Genomic DNA, 6,000 nt, shown 5'->3' with positions numbered 1-6,000 from the left:
TATTTGTTCACTGGTCTTCCCACAATTACCATTATTAGGTGACTTATAAAGTCATAGAGGGAATTCTTTTTCACATATGGGTTGGGAAAAAAATGGTTCCTGAAGTCCTGTAATTTTAGGATTTTGTGAAAAAGAGAGAAACCACTTATGAAATAGTATTTGTATGTCTACTTCTCAGGTATTCTAGACACTGTGAAGGCTATCAAAAACATAAGATATGATCTGTGCCTTGAACAAGCTCACAGTCTAGCTGGATAGATGATATAGATATAGATATGCTGATCATATATATATATATATATACATGCTGATATATTGAGATATGTGTATATATGTATATGTGTGTATGTGTGTGTATATACACATAAATCACAGTGAGCACCATGCCTGACAATTCTTGGCTTTGTAGATCTGATTTTGTCTTGTTTTTTTTTAAATAATTCCTCCCTGCACATACATGCTAATATCAGGCCAAATTTCTTTTCTTTAGGGTGCATGTGTCACCATTTTAATTTCTCTCACAGGTTGGCTTGACATGCATTGGGTGGGAGTTACAGCCCAGAAATGGGCCCCCTAAGGATGTCAGTCTAGAAATGGCTCCCAGAATAAATTTCTTTTTTAAAAAAAGTCCTAAGTCTGATCCACTTTATTGGACTACATCCTTTAAATTGAGATGCTAAGCTTACTTAAGATTCATATTTCTGTCATCACCATCATATAACCGAACACATACTTATCCAAGGCCATTCAGCATCCCATAGGCAGAAAGAAAACAGTACTCATTCTTCTAACTCCAGCACCTTTGCTTACTGACTGCACTATATGAAAATGTGCATACTTGCTGGCAAACTATTCCTCATCCCAGACAGCTTATATTTGGCATTTGACTTAAATTCCATAAGAAGTAATTTAATGGGTTTCTGCTATAGATCGTTCCTAAGGACAACAAAAAAATTGGAAATGTGTCATACAAATGAGGGAGGATTATACGAATCTTTCAGTTTTTCATACTTGAACTCCACATTATCTATAAATGAACTCTACAATTAAATGCCATATGAACAACTATTATCCTAGGTGTTTAAAGTAAATTAAATCCCACCAAAACATTAAAAGAAAAGATAGAGTAGACAAGTGTATCTTCTTTATACCTTATTTCATTAAGTTGTTTTATAAATATGTATATATATGAAAAGAAAAAATAGGGCCAACATAGCTACACATATTAGTTATTTTATTACACTTCACTTTGTTTTACTAGTATTAGCCACTCACGGCTATTATCTAAGAATAAAGATTATAAGTCTCCCCTGCATGGGTACAAACTGCATTGAAGTCTACCAATCAAAAGTTTCTGCAGTACATCAATTTCCTATATCACTTTCATAAGCTTCTAACTTAGAAATAGTGGCTGCTTGATGAACTGTATCATTTTAAAAGATATTTATGACAGTTTCTTCTACTTTAATTTCATCTTCAGCCAAACCAACCTTATTCAGAATGGCTTGTTCTTTGGTATATAACTGAAAATCATTATTGATTTCTTCCAATTTATGCATTAACTTAAAACCAAGTCCAAAAAGTTTGGCAGTAATGTTCATTTTTTATGCTTATCTTTGTGCTTTCTCTTTAATCAAATCTTGAGTCTTTTGTCTCTCAATTCCCAAAGCCAAATTTTATATTTATTATAACTTTTGGTACCACTGGGCAAGATTTTGGGACCATGTGACCTGGCCTCTAAATGCAGCAATTCCACATTATAACTAGCTTCATGAATATAAGTGTTGATTATTGCATTTTTCTCTTTAAAAGATTGCTACCATATGCTGTCATTTTTTCCATTTACCAAATGAATCTAAAATGGATCTATAAGTAGTAGCCAAGGAATCTGATCCAAAAATAAGCTAGTGTCAAATTCCAGAATCATCAGGAAAGGGCCGGTCTGAGGTATCGCAGGTATTAGAGTCTAATCAATAGTGTTGGAGGGGAAACAAGAGAGTACAAGTCATGGCCTAGTAGAATTGTCTTCCTTGACAGCATATGCTGTTGAAGTGTTGTCTTTTTTCCCCAGTACCTATTGTCATGTTTTACATATATTAAATACTAAAAAGCCTTATGAAATTTAATTGAACTGATCAAAGAGTAAAAAACTGAGAGCACATGGTACAAAAAGAAAATTTGCAGAAGTGTTCAGCATAGAATCAGTGACAGCACATTTCGGAAGAGGAAAGTAAGCCTCAGCAGGGTGACTAACAGTTAATCTCCTGCTCTACTCAAGAAGGAGACGTTTTCATGGCAATGATATTGTATGCCGCCACACCTCACCTGCCATGCTCAAATGCTTCCTCATTGCAGTCATCCCAAAAGCCAAGATAATTAAATGAGCTACTTTTTAAATTCACACTCTATCTCCCTATGCCCCAAATAATAAAATATATATATAAAGCACTTTGAAAATTTTGAAGTACTATATAAATGTCAGATGTTGCTGTTGACATTGTTATTATTCAGACTGCATTAAATGAAGTAGATATAAACAAGTTTGCTCAAAGAGATGCTAAAAGGGAAAATGGTTCAAAAACAGGGCTTTCTTAAATATAAAATTGTGTTAATGCAAGAGTATATTTGATGAGAAAGAAATAAAGCAACTAAAGAAAGTGAGGGTCCTTGATGAGGTCAGATTTTAAAATGTCACATACAAAAGTGAAAAGTTGGGAAATACAGACAGAAAACATAAATTCACAGGGGAAGAAGGAAATGGGATAAGCATTTATTAATCACCTAAAATATGCCAGGCATTGTGCAAAGCCCTTTGAAAATATTATCTGATCTTATCCTTACGTGAACCGTAGGAGGTAGGTTTTTATTATTATCCTTTTTTACAGCTGAGGAAACTGAGGTAGACAGCACTTATGTGTCTTGTTCAAGGTCACATAGCTAGTAAGAATTGGAAGCTACTTTTGAACTCAAATCTTCCTGACTTCAGGACTTGTGCTCCATCTACAGCATCACTTAGTTGCCTCTTCACAGGTCTATAGGAAAATTTTAGTGTGGCTATAAAGGCCAAAATAAAATGAGTCTTGAATGACACTAAAGACAAAAAAAGATAAAATAAGAAGAGGAAGATTAACAAATCATGTATATTCCCTTTGGTTGGGGAAATAAGGGATAATAATGTTAACAGATGAAAGAGAGAAAGAAGAGCTGCTCAACTATGTGTTTCCATCTTTTTTCTATCAACATGTGTAATCTTCAAAACCAATGTTAGGACAAATGTTAAGAATAAATGTTGGGAAATAACCAAATCTTAGATAATAAGAAAACAGGGAATTACTTTAAAAGATTTAAAGTCTCCAAGGCCAGAGGGTTTGAATACTTTTAAGAAAACTGATCATGGTAAGCAGCTGGTTTCCTATATATTATTGCACAAAGCTGAGGCCTCACCATTCTACCACACTACATTCAAGCAGTAAACATTTATTAGGCACTCACTATTTCTAAACACCATACTAATCATTAGGAATACAAAGAAATATAAATAGCAGTTCCTGCCTTCAAGGAGTTCACAATATTAAAGAGGAAGACAACACATAAAAGTAAGCTGAAAGGAACTATGGAAGAGAGAAAGAGGGTACTGTCATGGGGCCTGATAAAGTCATGCAACCAAGTGGGAAATGATGAGATGCCTGCCCTGGGCTGCCTACTTCAATAGAGGATGGGAGAGGAATTCTCTGATGTCCATCCTCTACCCCCACCAATCAGAGGGAGGGAGGTGCCCGAGGGGCAATAGGGAATAGGGAGATGTGAATAACACAAAAGTATAGGAGTCAATTTATCACAAACTCAAACCTGCCATTGCCTCCGTTAACACAAAAAGACTTCCTCAAGGACTTCCAATCCCTGATAACTCACATAGACCCAAGGACTCCAAAATACAACTCTGTTCCCTCAGTCAGGCAGAAAGCATTTAGTAAGTGCCTACTAAATATCAGGAACTGTGCTAAGTGTTGGTTATACAAAAAGAGGCAAAAGACAGTCCCTGCCCTCAAGGAGTTCACAATCTACTGGGAAAAGCAGTATGCAAACAAATGTTTATGAGCAAGCTATATCTATGATAAATAGGAAATAATTAACAGAGAAAAGGCACAAAAATTTAAAAAAAGGGTTAGGAAAGGCTTACCATAGAAGGTGGGATTTTAATCAGAACTTGAAGGAAATCAGGGAAGCCAGGAGGCAAAAATAAGAAAGAGCATTCCAGGCATAAGGGACAGCCAGAAAAAAAATGCCTGGAAATGAGGGATGAAATATCTTGTTTGTGCAAAAATAAGGTCGGTGTCATTGGATCGAAGGCTATGTGGAGAGGAGAAAGTTGCAAGAAAACTGGAAAGGCAGACAGGAAAAGAGCAGGATTATGAAGGACTTTGAAGGCGAGAAGATTTTGTTTTTGATTCTAGAGGTGATTGGGAGTCGGTAGTTTTCTTGAGTGGTGGAGTAAAAAGTTCAAATCTGAGCTTTAGGAAAATCACTTAGGTAGTGGAATGGAGGATGGATGTGAGGGAGAGAGATTCCTGGCAGGCAGGGTCTAGTAATAGTTTAAGCATGAGGTGATAAGAGCCTGTACTAGGATGGTGGCGGGATCAGAGGAGAGAAGAAGGTGTATTTGAAAGATGATGAAGAGGCATATCTGTATTCTCAGGAATACAAGAAAACTGTTCAGAGAACCACCATAGGTTAACAATGATAGTTACCACTATATGGATGATGTCTAGCTATTAAGCTGTCTTGAGAATAGGCATGAACTGACCCATCTAAATGAGACTGTTCAATATCCGTCTGAGGTACCAACTTTAATTTTAAAATTTCCCAGATGTAGTCACTGAACCATTGTTAGAAAGATGCTAGGGAGAAAAAAGGTATAGTAGAAACTATAGACAGGTTTGATATTGATGTCTAGCAAATTCCTAGAATAAATTAAGTAAATAATGAATTACCTTTGTCATTCTCCTAAACTCCAGTCCAGACCTGACCTTAGGACTTATTGGATTTTTTCCTTCCTGTTCAAAGACAGTGCCTCAGGTGAAGAGGCTCTATCTTCAATTGCCTGTTGAAGATCTCCAACTGGATGACTGACCCCCTGGTATCTCAAACTCAACATATCCAAAACACAGCTCATTTTCTGTTCCCCTAAACACATTGCTCTTCCTAATGGTGATGTCAAGGACACTACCAGGTTCACAAACTAGTAGTCGTTCTTGGCTCTTTACCACACCAATTTTTAATGTTTCAATGTCTTCTTGGTTTTATCTCCACCTCATGCCTCGTATCCATTTCCTTCTGTCTGCTCGCATCACATCTCCAATAATTCAGCCCCTAACCACCTCTTGCCTGGATTGTAAAAGGAATATCCTATTTTGTCTCCTTGCATCTGGCTTCTCCCCCTCTCCAATTCATCTTTCACATAGCTTCCAAATTAATATTGCTAAAGAATAATTCTGACTGCATCTCTCCCTCTGCTCAAGAAACCCTAGTAGCTTCATGTGACCTCTAGGATAAGATATAATTCCTCTATTTGATATTTAAAGTTCTTCACAATTTGGTTCTAGCGTGGCATAGTAGATAGGGTACTAGACTTAAAATCAGAAATCCTGGGTCCAAATCCTGCCTCAAATACTTTAGGGGGATGATGCAAATCACTTAACCCCTCAATGCTTATTTCCTCATCATCAAAATGAGGGGGGTGGGTTCAATGACCTCTAAGGTCCTTTCCAACTCCATAGTTATGATGTTATCTTTCCAGGCCACTTATACATCATTTATTCTGCCTTATAGCCAAAGTGCCCCACTTATCATCTGACATATTGTCTCCCACTTTCTTGCCTCTGCACAAGTCATTTCTGTACCTAGAATGTCCTCGCCCTTCCTATCTGCTTTTTGGAACCCCATTGAAAGAATCTACCTTCAAGTGTTCCAACTCCCCTAAGAGGACTTTTCTAATTCTAC

This window comes from Trichosurus vulpecula, chromosome 2, assembly GCF_011100635.1.
Source record: "Trichosurus vulpecula isolate mTriVul1 chromosome 2, mTriVul1.pri, whole genome shotgun sequence".
NCBI lineage: Eukaryota > Metazoa > Chordata > Mammalia > Diprotodontia > Phalangeridae > Trichosurus > Trichosurus vulpecula.
Note: the sequence above shows the minus strand (reverse complement) of the source record.